Here is a 19,057-nt window from a genome sequence, read left to right as displayed (position 1 = left end):
CAGAAATGCTGGAGAAAACCTCGAGGTATTTTGGGTTCCCCCAGGTCCTGGACCATCCAAAGCTCTCCTGACTGGGGCTACTACAAGCAGGCCTTGAAGTGGGATCCCCCAAGTTTGTGCTTTGGCTTTGTGGGCCGGTTCCCTCGTCCGAATGCCCTAGAACGTGTGCTTTCCGGAGCTCCGATGAGAGAGAGCCAATCTCCCGTCTTGCCTGCCCCGTTCCCGTCAAAATGACCTGATGGTTTGGGATTTGGATCTCTGTTGTTGCGAACAACCTTTTCCTCAGAGGTTTTGCTCATCTTGCTCCCCTCCCCTGCTCTACCACTTGAAATCTCTTCAGGGGGGAACCCTGGGTTTTGACCTAATGTCCCGTGTGTCCCTCAGGGTCCCGATCCAATGTCCCCTCCTCTTGACTTGTCCCTCCTCTGCCTCCCAGAGAACATCTGAGTCTGGCCTTTGTGTGAGGGGGAGTTGACATGATCAGATTTGTACGAGAATTTCCTTTTGGTAGCTTAGTGGAGCTGGATTGGAGGGAGAGAGATGCAGCAGAGAGCCTGGGGAGAAAGCTACCGCAACCATGCAAGGGGGAAGGATGAGGGTCTGCACTGGGACAGGGGAGGCGGGGTCTTCCAGAAATGCTCCAGGGGAAAAATTGAAGGACTTTGCAGCAAATTGGAAAAAGGGACAGAGAGAGGATTCGGGGGGGGGGGGGGGCTCCTGGTTCTGAGCCTGGGGGACTGCCAGAATGGTGTCCCCTCCTCAGTCATAGGGAAGGAAGAGCAGGAGGGGGGGGTTGGACGGGGAGAGATAATGAATTCCATTTGGGACAAAATGAACTAAATATTTATATGGGACATCTGGCTCCACATGTCCAGTAGGCAGCTGTCAAGGCAAGACTGGAGGTTAGGAGAGAAGTGTTGGCTGAGTGAGGAGATCGGAGAATCAGCAGCCGTTCCTATCCGCGCCCTCGTGGACGTATTCGGGACGTGACCGGATGACCGCCCGTCAGGAGGGCAGCAGAGGCGATTCTCGCTTGGCCTCGGGTTGGCCGGAGGTCCCGTCCGGCTCCGGGAGTCTGTGCTCCCGGGGCTGGCTCCCGGCGTCCGTCTGTCTGTCAGAGGCTTTGGTGGAGCCGCTCGGAAAGCCGTGCCTCAGCATTTCTGCCCCAGCCTGACAAAGTCCCCTGCCTCCCCCTGGGAGCCGTGTGTGTCCTTCCTCTGGAGTCCTAGCCCTGGGCGGCAGTGGCAGTGGGGACTTAGCATAATTTAAATCGCATTTCACATTTTACACTCTGGCGGCAGGTAACCTGATAGCAAATTCATGAAGCATCTGCTCCCTCTTCAATCCTTCCACTCTGTAGATAATTTTCAAAGATTTTTTTTTTCAAACAGCTTTAAATTTAAAGGTTTTTTTTAAAGTGGAAGTTTGGGAGAGTTTGAAAAGTCAAACTCAGCAGAAAAAAAGTAATTTCTACTCTCTCTAGTTAATAACCTCTTATGTGCTTTAATAATTTAAACCAATTATCAATGGGAATGTCTTGTGTGTGTGCCTCAATCATTGCTGTTCGCCTATTTCCTCATCCCTTTCATGCCCTCCGCCACATGTCCTCACCACTCTCTAGGGCCTATTATCACCACTCCTCGCCGATAATAACCGTCTTATCTGGGGGAACATGACCTTGACATGGAGCAAAGAAGCCTTTTCAAGGAGAGCTCAATTAAACCTCAATTCTCTGTCCTGATTTCGTTTCATTACTATTTATAAGCAGGAGAAATAGCATCGAAGGCACCCGCTCTTAGGCACCTGAATTCTGGTTTCGAGACCGGAGAGCCCAGCGGGGTTTCCTCATGGGGTCCATGTGGCTGTTTCGTCATTGGACATTTTATTCACCTTCTCGGGAAAATTATTTTTCTTCAAGATACTTCCCAGTAGACAGTTGTTGCCAACTTTTTGCATGACCTTGGACCAGAAGCTTCCTATTCTAGGGCCTCAGTTTCCCTTGCTGCAGAATGGGTGGCCCTAGAGGTTGGACTCTATATCTTATTTCCCTTCTTGATTCCCCAGGCCAGGTTGACCCTCAAGCTTCCCCTGTCCAAAGAATGCCGAGCTAGGTCTCTGAACTTGCCTTTGTGGGAAAGCCCAGCATCACTGCCCCAATGACAAACTCACTGAGAACCCTGTCGGGTTATGGCACAGCCCAGGAGCCTGGAGCCCTGTATGTGAGCCCAGGGGCCCCTTCTGGGAGGGAAGCTAAAGCCAGCCTTTGCAGTCGTGCCTTAGAGCCTCAATAGGCAGTAATGGGAAGCCCCCCCTGACTGGGCGGCCGTTTATGCTGGAACTGCAGGCACAGTGGGGGCAAGGCACGGTGCCTGCCCTGGAAGAGGCCACTCGTAGAGGAGGGAACCGCAATCATTTCAGCTTGGATAAGGAGAATAACGCTCAAGGAGGAACACAACCCTGAGCTGGGCAGGTGGGCATCCTCTTCACTCCTATCTGACTTAGTTCTTCAGAAACAAGGGAAATGGAGTCCAATACACTAGTGCTGAGTCTTTGTTTTTCCAGCTAGTGTAATTCTTTTCTCATTAGCTTGTTTGCATCACAATAAATTTAGGCTTGGAAAATATGAATGAAAATAGATAATGCAAATAGAGGTGTTAAAAATGAAAAAAAAAGAAAGAAAAAAGAGGGAAAGAATAAAAGTAGAGGAGAAGAGAAGAAAGAAGAAAAGAGGATTAAAAAAAAAAGCAAAACAACTTTGCTGACATGAAGTACATCCAAGTGTGGAATGGGGAGGTGAAATCTCCTTCACAAGAAGTCTTTAGGCAAAGACTAACTTGCTAGTTAAGGTTAAACAGGTTGACCTTCGGAATTCTGGGAGTCTAGCATCTTGGATCGTTGGCTGGACTTAAATGCAGCAACAATTTGTCAACAGTGTTGATTGCAAGTGGTCTCGATCTCCAAGAGATCAAGGTAGGCTGGGAGGAATCTTCTCAGCGCTCACAGGTTTATGTTGACTAATACCATTCAGGGATGACTTTTAACTGGCCAGTTTGGTGTATGACATAGATGATGTCCTTGGCCCAACAAAGGTAGTTTTCTTCCAAACTTGTATATAAATTGTATGATACAACTTTATAGTTGAATATATTATACAATTGTATAGGCAAACTTGTATAGAAATCAGAACCAAAACTTATAGTAATGCCATCAGGTCTCACTGTGATGGGGCTTGCTCAAATGCCCTTTATTCCTCTTTGCCTGTGGAATTCGCTACCCCCGTGACATTATTTGTTTGAATCCTACTGTAGAGGAGAGGTGTCCTGGGCCAATTGGTTCCCTGCTCCGTCTTCCACCAGTTGCTAAAGTCGTAGGAAACAAAGGGCAGATAACCCAGGTAAATGAGTTTGTTAATGTGTTATTAATCTAATCAAAGATGTATCTGAGATCGCCAATTAGTTTCAAGAACTATGAGAGAGATGAAAGGAATCCCAGTGGTCATCTAGTCCAGGCCATAACCTGAAGGAATCTCCACCATAACATACTCAACACATGGTTGCCAAGTCTCCTCTCAGAGAGCTCTGGGATGAGAAGACTCCTCCTCTTGAGTTAGCCCGTTGTTCTTGGGGTCGGCTTTCATCTTGAAAGACCTTTTTCTGACATCAAGACTAAATTGGCTTCTCTGCCTCTACCTCTAGTCCTGTTTTCTTGGCTCAAAAATTAATTGAGATCACTCTTCCATTGGATAGACTTTCAAATGTTGGAAGCCAATTCTCATATTTTCCCTCTAAAGATTTTAGTGTGGAATAATTAAGAAGGTGAACACCTGCTTTCTGAAATTCTCCTCTTAAACAATTTTCTTGAAAAAATTCTTCTCTTAAAAAGTGTCTGTTTAGCATTTAAATGCCACCACTTCCATGAAGCCTTCCTAGATTCTTCTGTCTGAAATCTTAGAATCATGAAATCTCAGAATTTGTGGAGACCCAAAGAGCATTGAATTCAACCCCTCTGTGGAGCAGAAATCTTGATTGTCACCTGAGCAGGTGAATCTTCTTTTGCATACCATTAGTGATGGGGTCCTCACTGCCCCCCAAATGACTTGAGTTTGCTTTTGAGTAACCCCAAGATCTTAGGAAATTTTCCTCCTATTGAGTCAAAATATGTGTCTGTAATTTTCCCTCGTGTTATCTATTGCCATAGCACCTACTTCTTTCCATGTCACTCCTTCAGATACTGGAAGCCATTTACCATGCCTTTCTTCCCCCACCTCCCAATCTCTCCTCCAGGATAAGGTTTTCCATACCTTTCCTTCAGGCAGTATTCAGAAGCCTTGAATGTGAGGCCATTGCACATTTTCTAGCTCTACCTCCTCAACTACCAATTTATAAAGGAGAAACTTTGGACATTTATATGACTATTGGGAAGAGGCAGTAAGAGAACAAAATGCTGGATTTGGAGGAAGAATGGTCTTGCTTTGAAGCCTGAATCAGCTACTTATTAGCTGTAAAATCCTGGACAAGATGCTTAACCTTTCCAAGCTTCTGTTTCCTAATCTATAAAATGGTCATAATAGTCGTAATACTTACTTTACAGGGTGATTGTGCAGATGAAATGAGATAATGTGTGGGAAGCCATTGAAACCTTAAAATACAGCACAATTTTGTATTATTATTGCTATTACTTTTATGTTTATTTTTTAAGTTTAATTTTTATTTTTTTCTCAATTACATGTAAGCAATGCTTAAAAATGTTCTGTTATTACTATTATTAGTCTTATTCATCTCATCTTTTCCAATAGTGTGCAGATAGAAATGGTTTTTAGGACAAGTGACTATCCTGCTAATATTCCTTTGAATTGAATTGAAGAAGATTTTTGAGAGTTCCTTGGATATCAATCAATATTTAAAGGAATTAATACTCATACTGAGAAATATGGAAGCTCAAATACTCTGGCTACATAATGAGAAAACAGGACTCATTGGAAAAGCCCCTGATATTGGCAAAGATTGAAGACAAAAGGAAAAGAGGAGGATGTCTGAGGATGAAATGGAGAGGTAGTGTCATGGACAGGCTTTGGGGAAATAGTGGGGGGTAGAAGAGCCTGGTGTCCTAGGATCCAAGGAGCCATGAAGAGCATGACATGATTGAACAACACCAATTTGTGCTGTGAATTGTCACACAAGTAGATAACATGAATATTTTCTGCAGTTGAATAGAAGAATTTGCACCCAAGCTCATGGCTTGTAGGCAGGATGGCTCCCTAAAACACCACTCTTCTTCTCTCTTCCCCTGCCCTCCAGCATACAGAATGATAGGGATGAGATAACTGCACTTCTTCTTATCCTTTTGGTTCTTGTTGCTACTATTGCTTTATTTTCTTAGACCTTCTCTTCTCCTTCTGAGCAATAGAAAGAAAAAGGAATCAAGGACAGGAGGTTCCTCACAATCAGACCTTGCCCAAGTCCTTCCCTCTCCTCAGAAAGGCCCTAGCAAGTGAGAAGTTTGCACTAACTGACATCCAGAGTCTTTTGAAGCTCCAGATACATGACCTTACTCTGATGAAGGCCATGCCATGGAGCATGCCTAGAATAGCCATCTCTCACATATCTTGGAAATACCTCAACTTCAACACATTCAAAGCAGAATTCATCATCTCTCCTTCTTTTGAACTTTTTTTTGGTACTCCAAAGTCCTCAATCACTCAAGAATCAAATCCTGGGTGTCAGTCTAGGCTCTTCACCTTTATTCAGCCCACATGTCCAATGAATTACAAAATTGTGAAGCTTTCATATTCACAAAACTCTCCATTCACCCAAATATCACTCTACTGCAGGCAGATCCTTACACCTGGGTCAAAAGCCTTTTAATGGTTCCCATGCATCAAATTTCTTCCATCTGCAGCTCATCCTCCACTCAATGGCCAAAGTGATCTTCCTAGAGTTCAATCTTCCTAGAGTTCATGTCTGATCATGACAGCTTAATTCAATAAACTCCAGTGGCTCTCTATTATCTCTAGGTCCCAAGAGGAGAGGCTGTCGGCCCCTTTCTATGTTTGCAGTTTTCCTAGACTTGCCCTCCCTTCACACATGCTATAATGAACATGGCCATCCCATTCTTTGAACACAATATCTGTTCCTTTGGTTTGGCCTCTCCCCCAACTCGTGTTGCTATCCTTCCTCTTAGCATAAGTAGGGCCCGAGGGTGGAGCTGAGTGGCCATGACAATGTTCGTCACCGCTCTTAATGTTTGGGCTAAACTTCCCCAATATGGTTAATGCCCTGTCTGGTCCTTAACCTGTAGTAAGCCTTAGCCCCCCTGTGGTGTACTGTTGTTAATCACGTTTTGAGCCGGGCTTCTCAGAGGTGAGTGTAACCTAGCCCCACTCTCCTCCTTTACTGGGGATTTTCTATAGCAAAAGAGATTAGTGCTTACCAACTGTCAGGAATATCCCCATTTCCTTTTCTGAGGTTTTGTAGGTTAAGTGATCTGTAGGTTAAGTGGGCAGTGCAAGAGGTGTTTATTTATTAAAGCAGATAAGTCCAAACATTTACTGATCATCAGCTTGCAAGCTCAGAGGGTCAGGAGCCACACTGCGTAAGGCCAGCAGTCAATGGGAGTCCATACACTCAGGCAGTCATTAAGCCTAAGATAGCCTCTCCTTGTCTCCTTGATAAAGTCATCATTTTCCTCTCCGTATTTTTTGGTTTCCATGGGGATCAAGTTTGTGTCAAGATTCAGTGGTCTCAACACAGTTGGTCCTGTCCTTTCCCTGAACCTGGTGGATAGAAGGAGATGGGGATTAAGGAGGAGAGAGGGGGATGATTTTGGGCAGCTGATGTTGGGGCTGAAGCAGCTGGAACTAATACGGCCTCAACACCTTCTGAAAATGATTTATAAACCCTAGAGACCCTCAGCCAAATACTTCAATCCAGTTTAACAAGCATGGATGAAGGGCCTATTGAATGGAAAGGTACTGTCCTAGGCCCTGGTGATAGAGATTCCTCTTCCCAAGATTCCTTCTGCAGTTGCTTTGTAGCCATTTGGCACTGATTTTCTGGGTACATAGTATTTTCCTTCAATCTGAGATTCTTGACAGTGGGGATTGTCTTGGTAACACCAGAATTTGGTAGTGGCACACAGCAAGTGCATAATGTGTGCTCATTGAATTGACCCATATTATAATTGCTGATAAGTCTATAATTCTTCATTTTATATAAAGCACTAGATATCCATTATCTCTTAGATCCTCCCAGCAAGCCCTAAAAGGAAGTATCAGCTGACTTCTATGGCTCTCATTAGCTCTGAAACAATGACCACATCATCCCCATTTTCCGGCAGAGGCTCGGTGACCTACTAGTGTCATAGAGTCCATTGGGTCAGATGTGGGCTTTTAGCTCAGGTCCATGTTGACCTTTGGTCCAGCCCTCTGACCTACACAGTGAGGCTTTTAAGAGGTAGGGAGCTGTTCCACCAATCGAAGAATTTCAAAAGTGAAAAAACCATGGTTGATTGGGTGGGGTGGCAAAGAGACCCAACCCCCATCAATGGCAGTACAGCTTGAGGCTGTCCTGCAGCCAGCCCCATCTGGGAGAACTCATCCCCCATCTCTCCTTTTCTCATTGCTTATCCTTGAACCTCTCACCCTTCTTGGAGGGAGTTTATTTCCAACCCATTTAGGAGTAACAAGAGCAGCTACTGGCAGGAAGGGGAGTATCTAGGGTCAAGCCTTTTCTCTTCTCCAGCCCTCAAAGGATGAGATCAAGGCTCCGGCTTAATGGCAGAGTGCCACGGGAGAGCAGGCGTGAAACCCTGGGGCACATTGGTGTCTAAGCCTTCCGCTTGCATGCTCAGCCCTGAGCCCCCTCAGGCAGCATATATGGACGCTGATTATCCATAATAATGATCATAATTAATAAAACCTTTTAAAGGGGACTTTAATCATACTTGTGCTTGGCTTCCAAACACATTATGGAAAGAAATTACTTATAAAAGTGACACGTTTATTCCTAATTATGCCATTATTTTGTTACGCAATACAAGGCAAGCAGTCTTGGGACCTGAAAAAAGGCCCAGGCAGAATTAATTAGAGCTATCCAAGGTTCTGAATCAGGCAATTATTTTATTGATATTTCACAACCAGAGTTTTCTGAGAGCACCTCAAACATTTTCATTACTCCCAGTAAATAATCCTTTTAAACATTAGCTGACGAGAGTTTAAAGAAATCCCCCAACACTTAAAACAACAACAACAACAACAACCCGACACCAAACAAGAACTTGGTGCTTGGAGCTTGGCTTTCAGCAATGGAGGCTAGCAGAGGCTGAAGGAGTCTGGGAGTTACCTGGGAGACAGAGGTCTGGCTTCTGGCTCAAGAGCCCCAGCTGAGGGGACTTATTCATTCTGCTTTATAGGGAACAGAGAGTACTATAGCTCAGACAGGCCTTAGAAAGCAATGACCTCTTATTTTATGGAGGAAATGGGAGGTCCAGATGGAGTCCAGGTTTTGCTTAAAGTCCCATCCTACATCTCCATCTTCAGTTCAGAGGTTTTTGCTTTCACACAGCCTTGGTTTCCTATGGGCAGGTGACTGTGCTACAGGGAAATCTCAATTCAAGGAGGGGATAGAAGAAATAGGGACGGAGAGAGAGGGCAATCAGAGCAGGGATACAGGAGAAATGGAGGCCTCAGAAAGGATGTGTCTAAGGATGTTCAGGGTGCTTTGATCAAGAGGTAGCCACTAGATCCAAGCCTTAGGGAGGAAGGTTCATCCAAGCTGAGACCAGACAGATAGCATGGTCCAGTGGAAAGATCACAGGATAGGGAGTCACAGTACCTCTGTGGCTTACAATCAGCTCAATATTGGACAAGGTGCTTCAACTCTAAGGAATATTTTTATTTTTTTATTATTTTTATTTTTTAATTTTTTATTATATATATATTTTTTATAATATTATCCCTTGTATTCATTTTTCCAAATTATCCCCCCCTCCCTCTACTCTCTCCCCCCATGACAGGCAATCCCATACATTTTACATGTGTTACAATATAGTCTAGGTACAATACATGCATGTGAATATCATTTTCTTGTTGCACAATAAACATTAGAATCCGAAGGTACATGCAACCTGGGCAGACAGATATTAGTGCTAACAATTTACATTCACTTCCCAGTGTTTCTTCTCTGGGTGTAGCTACCTCTGTCCATCATTGATCAACTGGAAGTGAGTTGGCTCTTCTTTATGTTGAAGATTTCCACTTCCATCAGAATACATCCTCATACAGTATTGTTGTTGAAGTGTACAGCGATCTTCTGGTTCTGCTCATTTCACTCAGCATCAGTTGATTTAAGTCTCTCCAGGCCTCTCTGTATTCCTCCTGCTGGTCATTTCTTACAGAGCAATAATATTCCATAACCTTCATATACCACAATTTACCCAACCATTCTCCAACTGATGGACATCCATTCATCTTCCAGTTTCTAGCTACAACAAAAAGAGCTGCCACAAACATTTTGGCACATATATGTCTCTTTCCGCTCTTTAGTATTTCTTTGGGATATAATCCCAGTAGTAGCGCTGCTGGGTCAAAGGGTATGCACAGTTTGATAACTTTTTGGGCATAATTCCAGATTGCTCTCCAGAATGGCTGGATTCTTTCACAACTCCACCAGCAATGTATCAGTGTCCCAGTTTCCCCATATCCTCTCCAACATTCATCATTATTTGTTCCTGTCATCTTAGCCAATCTGACAGGTGTGTAGTGGTATCTCAGAGTGGTCTTAATTTGCATTTCTCTGATCAATAGTGATTTGGAACACTCTTTCATGTGAGTGGATATAGTTTCAATTTCTTCCTCTGAGAATTGTCTGTTCATATCCTTTGACCATTTATCAATTGGAGAATGGTTCGGTTTCTTATAAATTAGGGTCAGTTCTCTATATATTTTGGAAATGAGACCTTTGTCAGAACCTTTGTTTTTAAAAATAGTTTCCCAATTTGTTACTTCCCTTCTAATCTTGTTTGCATTAGTATTATTTGTACAGAAACTTTTTAGTTTGATGTAATCAAAATCTTCTATTTTGTGATCAATAATGATCTCTAGTTCTCCTCTGGTCATAAATTCCTTCCTCCTCCACAAGTCTGAGAGGTAGATTATCCTCTGTTCCTCTAATCTATTTATTATCTCCCTCTTTATGCCTAAATCATGGACCCATTTTGATCTTATCTTGGTATATGGTGTTAAGTGTGGATCGATATCTAATTTCTGCCATACTAATTTCCAGTTTTCCCAACAGTTTTTTCCGAATAATGAATTTTTATCCCTAATGTTGGTATCTTTGGGTTTGTCAAAGATTAGGTTGCTATATATGTATCCTTTTTTGTCCTTTGTATCTAATCTGTTCCACTGATCTACCGGTCTATTTCTTAGCCAATACCAAATGGTTTTGGTGACTGCTGATATATAATATAGCTTTAGATCAGGTACACTTAGACCACCTTCCTCTGAGTTTTTTTTCATTAGTTCCCTTGCAATTCTCGACCTTTTATTCTTCCATATGAATTTTGTTGTTATTTTTTCTAGGTCATTGAAATAGTTTCTTGGGAGTCTGATTGGTATAGCACTAAATAAATAGATTAGTTTGGGGAGTATTGTCATCTTTATTATATTCGCTCGGCCTATCCAAGAGCACTGAATGTCTTTCCAATTATTTAAATCTGATTTTATTTTTGTGGCAAGTGTTTTGTAATTTTTCTCATATAATTCCTGACTTTTCTTTGGTAGATGGATTCCCAAATACTTTATACTCTTAACCTTTGTTTGTTATGGAATTTCTCTTTGTATCTCTTGCTGTTGCATTTTGTTAGTGATATATAAAAATGCCGAGGATTTATGTGGATTTATTTTGTATCCTGCCACTTTGCTGAAATTTTGAATTATTTCTAGTAGCTTTTTAGCAGAGTCTTTGGGGTTCTCTAAGTATACCATCATGTCATCTGCAAAAAGTGATAGTTTAATTTCCTCATTTCCTACTCTAATTTCTAAGGAATATTTTTAAAGAAAAATGGAGGAGTTGGAGTAGATGGCTTCTTAGGTTCCTTCCATTTTTGGATCTGTGACTTTGTGATGCTCTCTCTGCTCCCATTCCCCTGGGAAATACAGGTCTTTGAAGCAGTTTGGGGAAGGAAATAAGGGAGGGTAGAGCCAAAGAGAAAAGGAAGAAAAGAAAAACATGTATTGAGTACCTACTCTATGCCAGATGGTATACTAAGCCCTTTAGAAATGCAATAATCCTGGACTGTGAGTGATGGACTGATGACCATTGAGTTGTATCTATGTGGGGCATGGGGGAGTGACACCATTTGCTTTCTCTGGAGTGACTCACACAATTGAGATGCTGCATGGACGCTCCCTGGGGCTCCCACAGTCATCAACATTCTTTGTGCATCAATGACTTGGTGCCAAATATTTTACCTGAATCTTCCCCTTCTTTTGCTTCCTTCCTCCATCCATCTTGGCCACCCTCTGGAGCCCATCACTGGAATATTTAGCACCTGCCCTCCCTCAGTAATGAGGTTAATGTGGAGAGTCGAAATCCATTTCATGGTGATAATGCAGGCTGGACTTTTCATTAGAGTTTCCCCATGATCATGAGAATCAGGTAATCCCATGGGGCTTTGGTAGGGGCTGTAGATTATGACAAGACCTTGGGAATTTTGGCAGAGTTATCTATGAAGAAGTCAAGATGAAAAAGCTGAAAGTTTCACGGGGGGGGGGGGGGGGAGAGAAATAACTGGCAAGTTCAAACAATAGACAGATTTTGATTTTCCTGAAAGCAACTAAGTAAAAGATAAGCAGCTGGGCCTGCTTGGCCAGGGTGTGTCCTGAGATATTTCCAATTTTTGCTGGGTTGGGAGGGAAACCCAGTCATGATGACCATCTTCTAACTGCAAGTGGCCCTTCCTGGTTTTCATGGTTTCTGTAAAGTGAACTGGAGAAGGAAATGACCAAACATTCCAGTCTGTTCCTCAAGAAAACCCCAACTCACGAAGAGTTGAATATGACTGAAATATTGACGTTTACAAAGCAGGCTAGCATCTTATTGTATCCTCATAGTAAACCTGAGAATTGTGCATGGGGAAACTGAGGTGAGGCCAGATGAGCTGCCTAGGATCACCTGTGAGTTAATGACATTGTCAGGGCCAGAATTCAGGTGGTTTGACTCATTCATTCATTTAAAAGCATTTATTGAGTGCTTCCTGTGCATTGGAGGTTGGGTCGGACTTACTGTGAATAGGACAGGGCTCTTGCCCTCTTGGTATTCACAGTCCAAAAAGGGGAGAAGACATCAATGAAAAATGATCGTGACCAAAGTTAGTGGGTGAGGGCATCAGAATGGGGCAAACCTAGCGTTCTATGAGGGGTGAAAGGGCAGGTCAGTCTTTCTGACACAACCATGCTGCGGGAGTTGGTCCTTTCACATTTCCATCAGGGTAACCTACTGGATACAGGTATAGGCAGTCAGGTGGCACAGTGCAAAGATAAGCCAGGAGGATCTGAGTTCAAATGCTGCCTCATTCACAAGCTGTCTGATTTTGAGTAACTCATTTACCATTTATTTGCCTCTGTTTCCTCAATAAAATGGGATAATAACAGCAGTCACCTCTCAAGGTTGTTGTGAAGATGTAATGAAATAATGCTTACAAAGTGCTTAGCACAATGGTTGGCACATAGCAGGAGTTATATAAATGCTAGGTATCCTTGTTCACACCTGGCCCACACTGCCACGAGCCCAGCCGAGTTGATGCAATACTTTTTATATCTTATGGGTGATAAAAGCCTCCCAGAGGACTGCAGGCAGCAAGTCCCAGGAGGCTTCTTAGACCAGATCTCTTGGTAAAGGGAGAGCTTACTGGGTCTACACCTTTGAGCTCCTCAAAAGCACAGAGAAGCAAGGGCTGGTTATTTTCCTAAGGGGCAAGAAAGGGTTTGTTTACTTCTATCTGAACTCCTCACCATGCCAAAGCTTTTCTGCCTCCCTTGAGAAAGTTCACTGTGGATGTTTGCACTGCCATTCTTAGGATGATGGGCCCCTGGGGGCTGCCGGGAGGAAATTAGACAGATCACTTGGAAAGGTAAAAAACCAACTTGTGTCCTTTCCACTCCCATTAATTTCTTACTAGAGCACTGTAGCTTCAGCTTTTGCCATTCTAAGGATCAAACACTACACCCTGTACAATCCAAAGCCTTCCTAACCTCCTCACCCCATTGACTAGGGCCCGTTCCCGACACTGGCTTGTATTTACTTTGTTCAGTGTGTGTGTGTGTGTGTGTGTGTGTGTGTGTGTGTGTGTGTGTGTGTGTGTGTATGTGTGTGTATGTGTGTGTGTGTGTATAATAGGTGACTGAAAAAGTTTGTTCATTGATTTGTTGACTGATTGACTACCTCACACCGTCGATATGAGGCTTAAAGGGATTAATGATTAATGTATGTGAACAATTTAGGAAACTTGGGAGCATGCTGGGAAGTTATTTTCTGGAGTCATCATTCTTGTGCTATTCATGCATGTGTCTTCACATCATCATCACCGGCAATGCTACAACATACACATGCTCATCAGGGTGAGCTCATGAGCTTCACATTGTCTGCAGGGTTGATTCTTTGGAGATTGTGGTATTCCCTGATTAACAACCATGTGCTACCACCAGAGTAATATTGACCTTGAGAAGCCGAGTCTCCGAGTTGGGGAAATAGTCTGTGGTCACTAAGAGCACTAAGCGATTTCCTAAATGCCATCCTGCCCACTGCTCTCCTCTGTCTGCTTCCTTCTGGGTCTAATTTAGACCATGCTTTGGCTTTGTCCTACATTTGGCTCATCTGGGGCTCACTCAGGGAGCTGCCAGAACCTGAGTCCTGGCAGTCTCTTTTATTTCTTCTTGGGGAGAGTGTTGGTTTGGCCTCTTAAGTGGCTACTGATTGTGTTTAGGAAATTATGTAGTGTTGTGGGGATTGATGGAACCAGCAAGATATCATTTATCCTAGGGGCACCTGGAAGGCTCACCATTCTCCTTTCTCATTTGAAAGCTGTACAGGGCAGTTTCTGTGGCAAACCGAGTGGCCAACATTTAGTAGACATATAGTTACCTGTTTCTTGTTAATATTGTTGTACATAGTTGTTGGCAGGTTGTCTCCTCCATTAGACTACATCTTTAGGGCAGAGGGATTGTTTGGCCTTTCTTTGTATCTTCAGTGCTTAACAAAGTGCTGGCCACACATCCAGTACTTAATAAATGCTTGTTGACTTGGTGTTATAATGATGAACCAAAGATGAAGGATTTACTATAGATGAAGGAAATTATCTGCATGGATCTGTTATATTTATGGTAGACCCTTTATTGGAAAAAAAATTTAAGGCTACAGTATAACCCCCCCCCCAATCAAGACATGCTAAGCAATAGTGTTCTTTGCATCTTCCAATCAATTGTATGACCCTAGAGATGACTTCAAGAACTTACCGTTTCCTTCCTTCTCTTATTTTTATCAAACATTTTTCTCTCTTTTTTACTTACACCAATATTTGCAAACTTTTTTTCTTAACTTTCCAACTTGATTTTAATAGTTTTATTTTTTCAAACAAAGCAAATACAGTTTTTAACACTTACTTTTGCAAAACCTTGTGTTCGATACTTTTTTCCTTCTTTCCACTCCTCTCCCCTAGATAGTGTCTTTGAAACATATTTCTACATTTGTCATGGTGTGCAATAAAAATCAGATCAAAAGAAAGAAAAAAAAAACAAGCAAAACAACAACAAAGATGAAAATACTGTGCTTTGGTCCACATCCATATTTCTCTCTCTGGATGTGGATGGCATTTTCCATCCCAAGTCTATCAGAATCACCTTGAATCAAAGCCAAGTTCATCATAACTGATCATCGTATAATCTTGGTGGGGTGTACAATGTTCTCTTGGTTCGACTTACTTCACTTATCATCAGTTCATGTAAGGCTTTTCTGATCATAAATCTGCTTATCATTTCTTAAAGAACAATAATATTCCATTAAATTCATGTATTTATTTGGTCATTCTCCAAGTGATGGGTATCCATTCAGTTTCCAGTTCTTGCCACTACAAAAAGGGCTTCTACAAACATCTTTGTACATGTGAGTCCTTTTCCCTTTTTTATGATCTCTTTGGGATTCAGGCCCAGTAGAGACACTGCTGGATCAAAGGAAATACAAAGTTTTATAGCTCTTTGTTCCAAATTTCTCTCTAGAATAGTTGGATCACAAACATGCTCTCTTAAAAACAAAAATTTCTTTTGGTTTCACTTCACCTGTGCTAGAAAAGGGAAAGCACTCAAGTAGTGGCAACATCTGGACCATAGAAAGAATGCCAACATCTGGCTCATGGTATGAGAGACAGTTCACATCTGTCATTGCATCAAGGAGACCGGCACTCCATGGACTCCATTTCAAGACTAATCCAAAAGTTAGCCATCAATGGATAGCTCCATCTGGCAAAAATATGTTAGATAAAGTTGCAACAGCAATCTTAACCAATTATTATGGCTACAGGACGGGGTGGGTATCAAAAGATGTAGTGAAGAAAGATATTGATTCTGAACCAAAAAAAAATAGGGATCAAAAACAAGGAGCTCTAAGAAACAAGCCCAGCTGTGACCAAAGACACAGACAATTAAAATCTATAAATAGAAGAAAGACATGGAATAGTTTTCTTAAAAAGTTAATGAAATGGAACTGTTGTCATGCTACGAAAAGTAGTGATGATGATGATGATGATGATGATGATGATGATGATGATGATGATGATGATGATGATAATGATAATGTGCTCATGGGAGAGGCACTGGTCTAGGGTAACTGTGTCAATTAAGAGAACAGGCAGTCTAGGAGCCAGGCCAGCAACCATACTGCCAAATACAGTCAAAATACAGACTCAGGAATCTTACTTCCCTCTTGGATCTGCCAGAGATCCAAAAAGAAAAATTAAAACTTGGAAACAGCCCTTTGTGGAGGGTGTATTGGTCTCTTTCTTGAACGCATCACTATTTCCTACTCAGACATTTTTAATAACTTTCTTCCCTAGAGTTTATGTTAGAGAGAGAGAGGCTATAATGGCTCAGATATAAATTGACTTATCCAGTAACACAGTGAATATGACATAATACCTGGGATTCTCAATTCAAATTTTCTGAGTCCATCTTCTTGGCTCCTCTCCACATTGCCCTTTCTTCACCTCCCCCATATTCTCCCTCTTCCCCTGCCACTCCCTCTTCCACTCATCAAGTTTGCCATCTTATTGTATGACTTCTCCCAGCTTAGTTGGAATTTCTTTTATTATTATTATAGCTTTTTATTTACAAAATATATGCATGGGTAATTTTTCAACATTGTCCTTTGCAAAATCTTCTGTTCCAACTTTCCCCCTCTTTCCCTCCACCCTGTCCCTGTCCCATTCATGTCAAATATGTTAAAGTATAGTTAAATACAATATATATATATATTCATGTATATATATATATATGTTAAAGTATATGTTAAATACTATATATATATGTATAGTTGTCTTGCTGCACAAGAGATATCAGATCTCAAAAGAAGGTTAAAAAAACCCAAGAAGGAAAACAAAAATGCAAGTAAACAATAACAGAAACAGTGGAAACGCTATGTTGTGGTTCACACTCATTTCTCAGTGTTCTCTTTCCAGGTGTAGCTGATTCTCTTCATTACTGAACAATTGGAACTGGTGTGAATCAGCTTATTGTTGAAGAGGTCATGTCGATCAGAATTGATCCTCACATAGTACTGTCATTGAAGTATATAATGATCTCCTGGTCCTGATCATTTCAGTCAGCATCAGTTCATGTAAGTCTCTCTAGGCCTTTCTGAAATAATCCTGCTGGTCATTTCTTACAGAACAATATACCACAATTTATTCAGCCATTCTCCAATTGATGGGCATCCAATCAGTTTACAGTTTCTGGCCACTACAAAGAGGGCTGCCACAAACATTCTTGCACATACAGGTCCCTTTCCCCTCTTTAGTATTTCCTTGGGATATAAGCCCAGTAGTAGCACTGCTGGATCAAAGGGTATGCACAGTTTGATAACTTTTTGGGCATAATTCCAGATTGCTCTCCAGAATGGTTGGATTCTTTCACAACTCCACCAACAATGTATTAGTGTCCCAGTTTTCCCACATCCCCTCCAACATTCATCATTATTTTTTCCTGTCATCTTAGCCAATCTGGGAGGTGTGTAGTGGTATCTCAGAATTGTCTTAATTTGCATTTCTCTGACCAATAGTGATTTGGAACACTTTCATATGAGTGGAAATAGTTTTAATTTCATCATCTGAAAATTGTCTGTTCATATCCTTTGACCATTTATCAATTGGAGAATGGCTTGATTTTTTATAAATTAGAGTCAATTCTCTATATTTTGAAAATGAGGTCTTTATCAGAATTTTTGACTGAAAATGTTTTCCCAGTTAATTGTTTCCCTTCTAATCTTGTCTACATTAATTTTGTTTGTACAAAAGCTTTTCAGTTTGATGTAATCAAAATTTTCTATTTTGTGATCAATAATGATCTCTAGTTCTTCTTTGGTCACAAATTCCTTCCTCCTCTACAGGTCTGGGAGGTAAACTATCCTATGTTCCTCTAATTTATTTATAATCTCATTCTTTTATCTTGGTGTACAGTGCTAAGTGTGGGTCAATGCCTAGTTTTTGCCATACAAATTTCCAATTTTCCCAGCAGTTTTTGTCAAATAGTGAATTCTTATCCCCAAAGCTGGGATCTTTGGGTTTGTCAAACACTAAATTGCTAAAGTTATTGATTATTTTGTCCTGTGAATCTAACCTATTTCACTGATCAACTAGTCTATTTCTTAGCCAGTACCAAATGGTTTTGGTGACCGCTGCTTTATAATATAGTTTTAGATCTGATACAGGCGGGCCACATTCATTTGATTTTTTTTTTCATTAGTTCCCTTGAAATTCTTGACCTTTTGTTCTTCCAGATGAATTTTTTCTAGATCAGTAAAATAGTTTCTTGGGAGTTTGATTGGTTTAACACTAAATAAACAGATTGGTTTAGGTAGCATTATCATCTTTATTATATTTGCTCAACCTTTCCAAGATCACTTAATATTTTTCCAATTGTTTAGATCTGACTTTATTTGTTTGGAAAGTGTTTTGTCATTTTGCTCATGTAGTTCCTGACTTTCCCTTGGCATTTAGATCCCCAAATATTTTATACTATCAAAAGTTATTTTAAATGGAATTTCTCTTTGTACTCTTGATATTGGATTTTGTTAGTGATGTGTAAAAATGCTGATGATTTATGGGGATTTATTTTGTATCCTACTACTTTGCTAAAGTTATGGATTATTTCTAATAGTTTTTTTAGTTGTTTCTCTGGGGTTTTCTAAGTATACTATTATATCATCTGCAAATAGTGAAACTTGGTTTCCTCATTACCTACTCTAATTCCTTTAACCTCTTTTTCATCTCTTATTGCCAAAGCTAGCATTTCTAATACAATATTGAATAGTAATGGTGATAGTAGATAACCTTCTTTCACTCCTGATCTTATTGGTAATGGTTCCAGTTTATCCCCATTACACATGATGTTTACTGATGATTTTAAATAGATGCTACTGACTATTTTAAGGAAAAGTTCATTTATTCCTATATTCTCTAGTGTTTTAATAGGAATGGGTATTGGATTTTATCAATTGCTTTTTCTGCATCTATTGAGATGATCATATGTTTTTTGTTAATTTGGTTACTTATATAGTCAATTATGCTAATAGTTTTCCTAATATTGAACCAGCCCTGCATTCCTGGTATAAATCCTACTTGGTCGTGGTGTATTATCTTGGGGATGATTTTTATAATCTTTTTGATAATATTTTATTTAAGATTTTTGCATCAATATTCATTAGGGAGACCAGTCTATAATTTTCTTTCTCTGTTTTTGTTCTACCTGGTTTAGGTATCAGTACTAAGTCTATGTCATAAAAGGAATTTGGTA

This window comes from Sminthopsis crassicaudata, chromosome 2 (assembly GCF_048593235.1).
Source record: "Sminthopsis crassicaudata isolate SCR6 chromosome 2, ASM4859323v1, whole genome shotgun sequence".
In the NCBI taxonomy this organism is placed as follows: Eukaryota; Metazoa; Chordata; class Mammalia; order Dasyuromorphia; family Dasyuridae; genus Sminthopsis; species Sminthopsis crassicaudata.
This window is presented reverse-complemented; position numbering follows the sequence as displayed.